The 13596-nt window shown below is 51.4% G+C and overlaps 1 protein-coding gene across 1 annotated transcript in view; it reads left to right on the top strand.

The window, feature by feature from the left end:
• Positions 1–13596, top strand: part of ANLN (anillin, actin binding protein) — a 158670-nt gene that overhangs the window by 49438 nt on the left and 95636 nt on the right. The window lies entirely within an intron of this gene.

The raw sequence follows: 13596 nt of genomic DNA, 5'->3' as shown, positions 1-13596 counted from the left end.
TGCTGCACCTGTAATTGAACCCCCGGCCTGGGTAGAGTCCTTTTCTAGGTCCATATCCCAGTCATTTGCTGAGTCCATGGGACTTTTGTCCAGGACTTTGATGAATATGCATCAGCCCCCCTCTCAGGGTGCCTCTAATACTCTTGACAGAGGACTCCTATGTATCCCATCGATTTGTCTGAGGGTGACTCAGATTTTAGTGATTTGATTGCTTCTATTAATTCTGTGCTGGATCTCAATCCGCCAGTATCAGAGGAGCAACTCTCTTTGGCAGAAAAATCATCAGTTTACCTCGCCTAAGAGAGTGAAGAGTGTGTTCTTTAACCACTCTAGTTTTCAGACCGCTGTGACCAAACCCAGGGCCTGCCCTAACAAACGCTTTCCAAAGCGTGGTTCTGATGACCGGTTTCCTTTTCCACCTGAGGTGGTCAAGGAGTGGTCTCACTCCCCAAAGGTAGACCCTCCGGTGTCTAGGCTATCAGCCCGGACCGTTGTGTCGGTGGCTGACGGCACCTCACTTAAGGATTCCACTGACCGTCAGATTGACCTTCTTGCCAAATCTGTGTATGAAGCTGCGGGGGCCGCGTTTTCCCCGACTTTTGCAGCAGTGTGGGCTCTCAAAGCCATCTCTGCTTCTCTAGAGGAGATGCATTCCCTTACCAAGGAATCTATGCCTGAGATGGTTACCTTAACTGCTCAGGCTTCAGCCTTTTCATCTTATGCCATGTCTGCCATGCTAGAGGCTGCTCACCGCACTGCCGTGGCTTCAGCTAATTCGAGAGTGGAAGGCAGATGCTTCGTCCAAGAAGTTTCTTGCTGGGCTCCCTTTTGCTGGTTCACGGCTGTTTGGTGAACAGCTGGATGAAATCATTAAAGAAGCTACTGGCGGGAAGAGTACTTCCATGCCACAAACTAAGACCAGGAAACCCGCCCAGGGTAGGAATCAATCGAGGTTTCGTTCCTTTCGTTCCTCCAACTGGTCATCCTCTAAGCCTTCCGCCTCGTCCGCTAACTCAGCCAAGGATCAGAAATCCAACTGGCGCCCAAAAGCGCATCCGCAGAAGACCGCAGGAGGTTCTGCCACTAAGGCAGATTCCTCATGACTCTCGGCCCGCTCCAGCCACGTCCTTAGTCGGTGGCAGGCTCTCCCACTTTGGCGCCGCTTGGTTAAAGCAGGTTTCTGATCAGTGGGTGAGAGACATCATATCTCACGGCTACAGGATAGAATTCTCTTCCAGCCCTCCAAACAGATTTTTTTCTCTCAACTCCCCCCTGCTCCAAGGCCGCCGCCTTCTCGCAGGCCGTGGCGTCCTTGCAGGCAAACGGAGTGATTGTCCCAGTTCCCGCTCAGGAACGGTTCAGAGGTTTTTACTCAAATCTCTTCCTAGTTCCAAAAAAGGACTGTACCTTCCGGCCCATCCTGGATCTCAAGCTTCTCAACAAGCATGTCCGGGTGCGGCATTTTCGCATGGAGTCTCTGCGATCAGTCATTGCTTCTATGACCCAAGGGAGGTTCCTGGCGTCCATCGACATCAGAGATGCCTATCTACATGTGCCAATCGCAGTGTCACATCAGCGTTGGTTACGTTTTGCGATAGGAGAGGATCATTTCCAATTCGTGGCTCTCCCCTTCGGGTTAGCCACGGCCCCTCGGGTATTCACCAAGGTCATGGCGGCAGGGATTGCGGTCCTGCACCTCCAGGGGTTAGCAGTGCTTCCTTATCTGGACGACCTTCTGGTCAAGGGTCCATCCAGCGCAGACTGTCAGCGGAGTGTTTCGCTCACTCTCGCCACCCTAGCCCAATTCGGGTGGATTGTCAATCTTCCCAAATCCACTCTGACTCCGACTCAGAGTCTCCCGTACCTAGGGATGCAGTTCGAGACTTTGCCGGCACTTGTGAAGTTGCCCTTAATCAAACAGCAGTCTCTCCGGCTAGCGGTGCGCTCTCTCCTGAGGCCCCGCCGTTATTCCCTCAGGCGCCTGATGCAGGTGCTGGGTCAAATGGTGGCTTCCATGGAGGCGGTTCCTTTTGCCCAGTTCCATCTGCGTCCTCTGCAGCTGGACATTCTCCGCTGTTGGGACAAGCGGCCTTCCTCCTTACAGAGGTTTGTGGCTCTGTCGCCACGGACCAGGACCTCTCTTCAGTGGTGGCTTCGACCCCCTCTCCCTGTCCCAAGGGCGCTCCGTCCTGGGTGATTCTCATCACGGATGCCAGCCTATCCGGCTGGGGAGCGGTACATCTCCACCACAGAGCTCAGGGCACTTGGACTCTGTCTGAGTCAGCCCTTTCAGTCAATGTGCTGGAAACCAGAGCTGTGCTTCTAGCTCTCCTAGCCTTTCACCACCTGTTGGCGGGCAGGCACATTCGAGTCCAGTCAGACAACGCGACAGCGGTTGCCTACATCAATCACCAAGGCGGGATACGCAGCCGCCTGGCAATGTTGGAGGTCCAACGCATTCTTCAATGGGCGGAGGACTCCAAGTCCACCATATCCGCAGTCCACATCCTTGGCGTAGAAAACTGGGAGGCAGATTATCTCAGCCGTCAATCCGTGGACGGTGGCGAGTGGTCCCTGCACCCGGCAGTGTTTCAGTCAATCTGCCGCAAGTGGGGCACTCCGGACGTGGACCTAATGGCATCCCGTCACAACAACAAGGTTCCGGTTTACGTGCCTCGCTCCCACGATCCTCAGGCTTTCGCCGCGGACGCTCTGGTTCAAGACTGGTCCCAGTTTCGTCTGTCCTACGTGTTTCCCCCTCTAGCTCTCTTGCCCAGAGTCCTGCGCAAGATCAGAATGGAGGGCCGTCGAGTCATCCTCATTGCACCGGACTGGCCCAGGCGAGCTTGGTATCCGGACCTGCTCCAACTGTCCGTGGAGATGCCGTGGCATCTTCCGGACCGTCCAGACCTGCTCTCGCAAGGTCCGTTTTTCCGCCCAAATTCTGCGGCACTCAACTTGACGGCGTGGCTCTTGAGTCCTGGATTTTGACGGCTTCTGGTATTCCTCCTGAAGTCATCTCCACTATGACTCTGGCCCGTAAGTCTTCCTCTGTCAAGATCTATCACAGGACTTGGAAAATTTTCCTGTCCTGGTGTCGCTCTTCCGGCCATTCTCCTTGGCCATTTTCGTTGCCGACCCTTCTGTCTTTTTTTACAGTCCGGTCTGCAGCTAGGACTGTCCCTCAACTCTCTCAAGGGACAAGTCTCGGCTCTATCAGTGCTGTTCCAGCGGCGTCTCGCCCGGCTGGCTCAGATCCGCACCTTCATGCAAGGTGCGTCTCACATCATTCCGCCTTATCGGCGGCCCTTGGATTCCTGGGACCTTAACTTGGTCCTCACGGTATTGCAGAAACCCCCTTTCGAGCCCCTTAGGGAGGTTTCTTTGTATCGTCTTTCTCAAAAGGTGGCCTTTCTAGTTGCCATAACTTCTCTCAGGAGAGTCTCTGATTTGGCTGCGCTCTCCTCGGAGTCACCTTTTTTGGTTTTTCACCAAGACAAGGTAGTTCTCCGTCCGACCCCGGACTTTCTTCCTAAGGTGGTCTCTCCCTTCCACCTTAACCAGGATATTTCCTTGCCTTCCTTCTGTCCGGGCCCTGTTCATCGCTTTGAGAAAGCGCTGCATACTCTAGATCTGATGCGTGCTCTCCGGATTTATGTGGCTCGCACTGCTGCGCTTAGGCGGTGCACCTCTCTTTTTGTGCTAACCACAGGGCGGCGCAAGGGTCTCTCTGCTTCTAAGCCGACCTTGGCCCGTTGGATTAGATCGACCATTTCGGACGCCTACCAGAGTACTCAGGTGCCTCCCCCGCCGGGGATCAAAGCACACTCGACCAGAGCTGTCGGTGCCTCTTGGGATTTTAGGCACCAGGCTACGGCTCAACAAGTCTGTCAGGCTGCCACTTGGACTAGCCTGCATACCTTTTCGAAGCACTACCAAGTGCATGCTCATGCTTCGGCAGATGCGAGCTTGGGCAGACGCATCCTTCAGGCGGCTGTCGGCCACTTGTGAAGTTAGGCTCCGCCTACTTCTTAGTTTTTTCTGTTTATTCCCACCCACGGACAGCTTTGGAACATCCCATAGTCTGGGTCTCCCAAAGGAACGATGAAGAAAAAGAGAATTTTGTTACTTACCGTAAATTCTTTCTTTGTCGCTCCATTGGGAGACCCAGACAATTGGGTGTATAGCTTCTGCCTCCGGAGGCCACACAAAGTATTACACTTTAAAAAGTGTAACCCCTCCCCTCTGCCTATACACCCCCCCCCCGTGCATCACGGGCTCCTCAGTTTTTATGCTTTGTGCGAAGGAGGCACACATGCACGCAAGCTCCACAATTTAGTCAGCAGCAGCTGCTGACTATATCGGATGGAAGAAAAGAGGGCCCCTAACAGGGCCCCCGGCATGCTCCCTTCTCACCCCACTCTGGTCGGCGGTGCTGTTAAGGTTGAGGTACCCATTGCGGGTACATAGGCAGGAGCCACATGCTGTTTTCCTTCCCCATCCCTTAGGGGCTCTGGGCGAAGTGGGATCCTAACCGGTCTCCAGGCACTGGGACCGTGCTCCCTCCGCAGCCCCTGGGGGAATCTGCTGGACAGGAGCCGGGTATCGTCAGGGACAAGGCCCTGCTACTATGAGGTACTCTGTGTCCCCTTGGGGACGGCGCATGGAGCGCCTGTGTTATGCACGCTGCAGCAGCTGCTGGGTGTGTTAGTGCGCCGGGACTACCGTGCCGGCCGCGCTTATAACTTTACTCCCCGGCTTTTGCGGCCTAGTACCGCATATTCCCGCCCCCGGGCCTGCCAGTCAGGGGAAGGGCGGGACGCTGCACTTGACGTCAGCGCTGAGGGCTGGAGCATACTTAGTATCCTCCTCCCCCCTCACTGAGCACCGTGGGGCACCAGATTCCCGCACTTTCTAAGGCACGCCCACGGCCCCCTCCTCCCCACAGAACGCTGGCAGCCATTTCTATCAGCACTTCTGACGCTGGAGAGGAGAGACAACACAGCTCTGGGAGGCCCAGGCAGGGAATCTGGTGGTCACACAACCGCTACGGGCGGTCGGTAAGCCGCACCTGTTACTAGGTGCTGGCCCCCCTGGGTGCCGAAGTGTATATATATATGCTTATATTCTATACATTTACTCTGTACGGCCGCACTACTTGTTTTTGTCTATATACCCTCCCTGATTGTACTCAGAGGAGACAACAGCATGTCGTCCGCAAAAAGCAAGGGTGCCAAGGCACAGGCTTACTTTGCAACCTGTACCTCATGTGCGGCTATGCTACCGGCAGGTTCCACCTACCCTCATTGTGTGCAATGCTCGGCCCCTGTGACACTCACTCAGCCGGAGCCTCTGCCACTGGTGGCCCAGGTGGAACCACCTGCTGCCACTGTCCAGGTGACAGGGACGGAGTTTGCAGTATTTGCTGACAAACTTTCTGAGTCTATGGATAAATGGTCTGCTAAGATACTAGAAGCCTTGCAGTCCAGACCGGTAACACAGGCCCCGAGCACTGTTGAATCATTGACCCCAGGCCCCCCTCGGTTGGAGCAGCAAAGTGCTCCTGGGGTGACTCATAGGTCCCACGGTGAGGTCTCCGACACGGACCGCAGTCCCAGGCCGCCTAAGCGGGCTCGCTGGGAGCTTCCCTCGACTTCATCACACTGCTCAGGGTCTCAGCAGGAGGACTCTCTAGAGGATGAAGCGGAGGTGGCAGATCAGGACTCTGATCCTGACGCCGCTCTCAACCTGGATACACCTGAAGGGGACGCCATAGTAAATGACCTTATAGCGTCCATCAATCAGGTGTTGGATCTTTCTCCCCCAGCTCCTCCGATTGAGGAGTCAGCTTCTCAGCAGGAGAAATTCCATTTTAGGTTTCCCAAACGTACAATGAGTGCGTTTCTGGATCACTCCGACTTCAGAGATACAGTCCAGAAACACCGAGCTTTTCCAGATAAGCGCTTTTCTAAGCGCCTTAAGGACACACGTTATCCCTTCCCCCCTGACGTCGTCAAGGGTTGGGCTCAGTGTCCCAAGGTGGATCCTCCAGCCTCTAGACTGGCGGCTAGATCCATAGTTGCAGTGGAAGATGGTGCATCACTCAAGGATGCCACTGACAGGCAGATAGAGCTCCTGTTGAAATCCATCTATGAAGCTATCGGCGCGTCCTTTGCTCCGGCATTCACAGCCGTATGGGCACTCCAAGCTATCTCAGCTTGTCAGTCTGAGATTAATGCAGTCACACGTGCCTCTACTCCGCAGGTTGTGTCCTTAACATCTCAGGCGTCGGCGTTTGCGTCCTACGCCATGAATGCTGTCCTGGACTCTGCGAGCCGTACGGCGGTAGCATCCGCCAATTCGGTGGCAGTCCGCAGGGCCATGTGGCTACGGGAATGGAAGGCAGACTCTGCTTCCAAAAAAGTTCTTAACCGGTTTGCCATTTTCTGGCGACCGCCTGTTTGGCGAGCGATTGGATGAAATCATTAAACAATCCAAGGGAAAGGACTCATCCTTACCCCAGTCCAAACCAAACAGACCTCAACAACGGAAGGTACAATCGAGGTTTCGGCCCGCGGGCAGGTCTCAATTCTCCTCGTCCAACAGGCCACAGAAGGGTCAGAGGAACTCCGATTCATGGCGGTCTAAGTCACGTCCTAAGAAGAACGCCGGAGGAACCGCTCCCAAAGCGGCCTCCTCATGACTTTCGGCCTCCTCAAACCGCATCCTCGGTCGGTGGCAGGCTCTCCCGCTTTTGCGACGCCTGGTTGCCACATGTCCAAGACCGATGGGTGCGAGACATTTTTGTCTCACGGTTACAGGATAGAGTTCAGCTCTCGTCCTCTGACTCGTTTCTTCAGAACATCTCCGCCCCCCCGAGCGAGCCGATGCTCTTCTTCAGGCGGTGAGCACTCTGAAGGCAGAAGGAGTGGTGATCCCTGTTCCCCTTCAGCAACGGGGTCACGGTTTTTACTCCAACTTGTTTGTGGTGCCAAAAAAGGACGGATCTTTCCGTCCCGTTCTGGACCTAAAACTGCTCAACAAACACGTGAAAACCAGGCGGTTCCGGATGGAATCTCTCCGCTCCGTCACCGCCTCAATGTCCCAAGGAGACTTCCTAGCATCAATCGACATCAAGGATGCTTATCTCCATGTGCCGATTGCACCAGAGCATCAGCGCTTCCTGCGTTTCGCCATCGGGGACGAACACCTTCAGTTCGTGGCACTGCCTTTCGGCCTGGCGACAGCCCCACGGGTCTTCACCAAGGTCATGGCAACAGTGGTAGCAGTCCTACACTCTCAGGGACACTCGGTGATCCCTTACTTAGACGATCTGCTTGTCAAGGCCCCCTCTCAGGTGGCATGCCAACACAGCCTGAATATTGCTCTGGAGACTCTCCAGAGATTCGGGTGGATCATCAATTTCCCAAAGTCAAAACTGACACCGGCCCAATCACTGACATATCTCGGCATGGAGTTTCATACTCTCTCAGCGATAGTGAAGCTTCCGCTGGACAAACAGCGTTCACTACAGACAGGGGTGCAATCTCTCCTTCGAGTCCAGTCGCACCCCTTGAGGCGCCTCATGCACTTCCTAGGGAAGATGGTGGCAGCAATGGAGGCAGTTCCTTTTGCGCAGTTTCATCTGCGTCCACTTCAATGGGACATTCTCCGCAAATGGGACAGGAAGTCGACGTCCCTCGACAGGAACGTCTCCCTTTCTCGGGCAGCCAAGGCCTCCCTTCAGTGGTGGCTTCTTCCCACTTCGTTGTCGAAGGGGAAATCCTTCCTACCCCCATCCTGGGCGGTGGTCACAACGGACGCGAGTCTGTCAGGGTGGGGAGCGGTCTTTCTCCACCACAGGGCTCAGGGTACCTGGACTCAGCCAGAGTCCTCCCTTCAGATCAACGTTCTGGAGATAAGGGCAGTGTATCTTGCCCTAAAGGCGTTCCAGCCGTGGCTGGAAGGCAGGCAGATCCGAATTCAGTCGGACAACGCCACGGCGGTGGCATACATCAACCACCAAGGCGGCACACGCAGTCGGCAAGCCTTCCAGGAAGTCCGACGGATTCTGCTGTGGGTGGAAGCCACAGCCTCCACCATCTCCGCAGTTCACATCCCGGGCGTAGAAAACTGGGAAGCAGACTTTCTCAGTCGCCAGGGCATGGACGCAGGGGAATGGTCTCTTCACCCGGACGTGTTTCAAGAGATCTGTTGCCGCTGGGGGAAGCCGGACGTCGACCTAATGGCGTCCCGGCACAACAACAAAGTCCCGGCATTCATGGCACGGTCTCAAGATCACAGAGCTCTGGCGGCAGACGCATTAGTTCAGGATTGGTCGCAGTTTCAACTGCCTTATGTATTTCCTCCTCTGGCACTGCTGCCCAGAGTGTTACGCAAGATCAGGTCCGACTGCCGCCGCGCCATCCTCGTCGCTCCAGACTGGCCGAGGAGGTCGTGGTACCCGGATCTGTGGCATCTCACGGTGGGCCAACCGTGGGCACTACCAGACCGACCAGACTTGCTGTCTCAAGGGCCATTTTTGCATCTGAATTCTGTGGCCCTCAACCTGACTGTGTGGCCATTGAGTCCTGGATCCTAGCGTCTTCAGGGTTATCTCAAGAGGTCATTGCCACTATGAGACAGGCCAGGAAACAAACGTCCGCCAAGATCTACCACAGGACGTGGAGGATCTTCTTATCCTGGTGCTCTGATCAGGGTTTTACTCCCTGGCCATTTGCCTTGCCCACTTTTCTGTCCTTCCTTCAATCCGGAATGGAAAAGGGTTTGTCTCTCGGCTCCCTTAAGGGACAAGTCTCGGCGCTCTCTGTGTTTTTTCAAAAGCGCCTAGCCAGGCTTCCACAGGTACGCACGTTCCTGCAGGGGGTTTGCCACATAGTCCCTCCTTACAAGCGTCCGCTGGAACCCTGGGATCTGAACAGGGTGCTAACGACTCTTCAGAAACCACCTTTCGAGCCAATGAGGGATATTTCTCTTTCACGCCTTTCGCAGAAAGTGGTCTTCCTAGTGGCAGTCACATCACTTCGGAGAGTGTCTGAGCTAGCAGCGCTGTCATGCAAAGCCCCCTTCCTGGTGTTTCACCAGGACAAGGTGGTTCTGCGTCCGGTTCCGGAATTTCTCCCGAAGGTGGTATCCCCTTTTCATCTCAATCAGGATATCTCCTTACCTTCTTTTTGTCCTCATCCAGTTCACCAATGTGAAAAGGATTTGCACTTGTTAGATCTGGTGAGAGCACTCAGACTCTACATTTCTCGTACGGCGCCCCTGCGCCGCTCGGATGCACTCTTTGTCCATGTCGCTGGCCAGCGTAAAGGGTCGCAGGCTTCCAAGTCAACCTTGGCTCGGTGGATCAAGGAACCAATTGTTGAAGCCTACCGTTCTTCTGGGCTTCCGGTTCCCTCAGGGCTGAAGGCCCATTCTACCAGAGCAGTGGGTGCGTCCTGGGCTTTGCGGCACCAGGCTACGGCTCAGCAGGTGTGTCAGGCGGCTACCTGGTCGAGTCTGCACACTTTCACGAAACACTATCAGGTGCATACCTATGCTTCGGCAGATGCCAGTCTAGGTAGGCGAGTCCTTCAGGCGGTGGTTGCCCACCTGTAGGAAGGGGCCGTTTTACGGCTCTATTACCGAGGTATTATTTTACCCACCCAGGGACTGCTTTTGGACGTCCCAATTGTCTGGGTCTCCCAATGGAGCGACAAAGAAGAAGGGAATTTTGTTTACTTACCGTAAATTCCTTTTCTTCTAGCTCCAATTGGGAGACCCAGCACCCGCCCCTGTTCCCTTCGGGCTGTTGTTCTTTTGTGTACACATGTTGTTCATGTTGAATGGTTTTCAGTTCTCCGAACATCCTTCGGATTGAATTTACTTTAGACCAATTTATAAGTTTCCTCCTTCCTGCTTTTGCACCAAAACTGAGGAGCCCGTGATGCACGGGGGGGGTGTATAGGCAGAAGGGGAGGGCTTTACACTTTTAAGTGTAATACTTTGTGTGGCCTCCGGAGGCAGAAGCTATACACCCAATTGTCTGGGTCTCCCAATTGGAGCTAGAAGAAAAGGAATTTACGGTAAGTAAACAAAATTCCCTTCATTCTTGTTTTGAATATTTCCCAGGGGGCATTGCTTTGCTCTAGAATCACAGTGTTGAGAAACATGTGATGGTGTCTCCGCGGTGTTGGATGTTGGCTATGAGGGACATATATATTATATTATACATATATATATTATACAGTGCCTACAAGTAGTATTCAACCCCCTGCAGATTTAGCAGGTTTACACATTCGGAATTAACTTGGCATTGTGACATTTGGACTGTAGATCAGCCTGGAAGTGTGAAATGCACTGCAGCAAAAAAGAATGTTATTTATTTTTTTATTTTTTTTTAAATTGTGAAAAGTTTATTCAGAGGGTCATTTATTATTCAACCCCTCAAACCACCAGAATTCTGTTTGGTTCCCCTAAAGTATTAAGAAGTATTTCAGGCACAAAGAACAATGAGCTTCACATGTTTGGATTAATTATCTCTTTTTCCAGCCTTTTCTGACTAATTAAGACCCTCCCCAAACTTGTGAACAGCACTCATACTTGGTCAACATGGGAAAGACAAAGGAGCATTCCAAGGCCATCAGAGACAAGATCGTGGAGGGTCACAAGGCTGGCAAGGGGTACAAAACCCTTTCCTAGGAGTTGGGCCTACCTGTCTCCACTGTTGGGAGCATCATCCGGAAGTGGAAGGCTTATGGAACTACTGTTAGCCTTCTACGGCCTGGACAGCCTTTGAAAGTTTCCACCCGTGCCGAGGCCAGGCTTGTCCGAAGAGTGAAGGCTAACCCAAGGACAACAAGGAAGGAGCTCCGGGAAGATCTCATGGCAGTGGGGACATTGGTTTCAGTCAATACCATAAGTAACGTACTCCACCGCAATGGTCCCCGTTCCAGACGAGCCCGTAAGGTACCTTTTACTTTCAAAGCGTCATGTCAAGGCTTATCTACAGTTTGCTCATGATCACTTGAAGGACTCTGAGACAGACTGGTTCAAGGTTCTCTGGTCTGATGAGACCAAGATCGAGATCTTTGGTGCCAACCACACACTTGACGTTTGGAGACTGGATGGCACTGCATACGACCCCAAGAATACCATCCCTACAGTCAAGCATGGTGGTGGCAGCATCATGCTGTGGGGCTGTTTCTCAGCCAAGGGGCCTGGCCATCTGGTCCGCATCCATGGGAAGATGGATAGCACGGCCTACCTGGAGATTTTGGCCAAGAACCTCCGCTCCTCCATCAAGGATCTTAAGATGGGTCGTCATTTCATCTTCCAACAAGACAACGACCCAAAGAACACAGCCAAGAAAACAAAGGCCTGGTTCAAGAGGGAAAAAATCAAGGTGTTGCAGTGGCCTAGTCAGTCTCCTGACCTTAACTTAATTGAAAACTCGTGGAAGGAGCTCAAGATTAAAGTCCACATAAGACACCCAAAGAACCTAGATAACTTGGAGAAGATCTGCATGGAGGAGTGGGCCAAGATAACTCCAGAGACCTGTGCCGGCCTGATCAGGTCTTATAAAAGACGATTATTAGCTGTAATTGCAAACAAGGGTTATTCCACAAAATATTAAACCTAGGGGTTGAATAATAATTGACCCACACTTTTATGTTGAAAATTTATTAAAATTTAACTGAGCAACATAACTTGTTGGTTTGTAAGATTTATGCATCTGTTAATAAATCCTGCTCTTGTTTGAAGTTTGCAGGCTCTAACTTATTTGCATCTTATCAAACCTGCTAAATCTGCAGGGGGTTGAATACTACTTGTAGGCACTGTGTGTATAATATATATATATAATGTACATATACATATTTAATTAGTGCTGGCCAAAAGTATTGGCACCCCTGCAATTCTGTCAGATAATACTCAGTTGCTTCTTGAAAATTATTACAATCACAAATTCTTTAGTATTATCTTCATTTATTTTGCTTGCAATGAAAAAACACAAAAGGGAACAAAAATCAAATCATTGATAATTTCACACAAAACTCCAAAAATGGGCCAGACAAAAGTATTGGCACCCTTAGCCTTATACTTGGTTGCACAACCTTTAGCCAAAATAACTGCGAACAACCGCTTCCGATAACCATCAATAAGTTTCTTACAATGCTCTGCTAGAATTTTAGACCATTCTTTTTTTTCAAACTGCTCCAGGTCCCCGAAATTTGAAGGGTGCCTTCTCCAAACTGCCATTTTGAGATCTCTCCACAGGTGTTCTATGGGATTCAGGTCTGGACTCATTGCTGGCTACTTTAGTAGTCTCCAGTGCTTTCTCTCAAACCATTTTCTAGTGCTTTTTGAAGTGTGTTTTGGGTCATTGTCCTGCTGGAAGACCCATGACCTCAGAGGGAGACCCAGCTTTCTCACACTAGGCCCTACATTATGCTGAAAAATTTGTTGGTAGTTTTCAGACTTCATAATGCCATGTACACGGTCAAGCAGTCCAGTGCCAGAGGCAGCAAAGCAACCCCAAAACATCAGGGAACCTCCGCCATGTTTGACTGTAGGGACAGTGTTCTTTTCTTTGAATACCTCCTCTTCTTTTTTTTTTTTTTTTTTTTTTTTTCCTGTAAACTCTGATTGCTTTTCCCGAAAAGCTCTACTTTTGTCCCATCTGACCAGAGAACATTCTTCCAAAACGTTTTAGGCTTTCTCAGGTAAGTTTTGGTAAACTCCAGCCTGGCTTTTTTATGTCTCGGGGTAACAAGTGTGGGTTCTTTCGGGGTATCCTACTATACAGTCCCTTTTTATTCAGATGCCGATGGATAGTACGGGTTGACACTGTTGTACCCTCGGACTGCAGGGCAGCTTCAACTTGTTTGGATGTTAGTCGAGGTTCTTTATCCACCATCCGAACAATCTTGCATTGAAATCTCTCGTCAATTTTTCTTTTCCTTCCACATCTAGGGAGGTTAGCCACAGTGCCATGGGCTTTACACTTCTTGATGACACTGCGCACCGTAGACACAGGAACTTTCAGGTCTTTGGATATAGACTTGTAGCCTTGAGATTGCTCATGCTTCCTCACAATTTGGATTCTCAAGTCCTCAGACAGTTCTTTGGTTTTCTTTATTGTCTCCATGCTCAATGTGGTACACACAAGGACACAGGACAGAGGTTGAGTCAACTTTAATCCTGTGCCCACACGATCTTCTGAATGTACCAGTACTTCATTTGTGGAAACTACTTAGAAAATAGGACATAACAGTTTGTCCAATGTTAGGAATTTGTAAAGAGAAGCTGTCATTAGATTTTCCTTATAAAAGATGTTGACCCTGTTGCGCAGCCTTTTTAACCTTGAAGCCTTGTGCATCGCTGTCAGAGCAAATACATATCTATAGTAATCTATCGCCATCCGTGGCCAGGGCAGATTTGTTTCTACACCCAACAGGTGCCTGTTGCTGCCAGAGACTGAGATTACTTTGGACATTGTACTTAATTATTATCATGAAGCTTCAAACAATAACGAAGTCTGTTTTTTTTTTTTTTTTAATTTAAAAAAAAAAAAATGAAAATCAAAACCAGTAA

The sequence above is a fragment of the Anomaloglossus baeobatrachus genome, chromosome 6 (genome assembly GCF_048569485.1).
Source record: "Anomaloglossus baeobatrachus isolate aAnoBae1 chromosome 6, aAnoBae1.hap1, whole genome shotgun sequence".
In the NCBI taxonomy this organism is placed as follows: domain Eukaryota; kingdom Metazoa; phylum Chordata; class Amphibia; order Anura; family Aromobatidae; genus Anomaloglossus; species Anomaloglossus baeobatrachus.
This window is presented reverse-complemented; position numbering and strand designations above follow the sequence as displayed.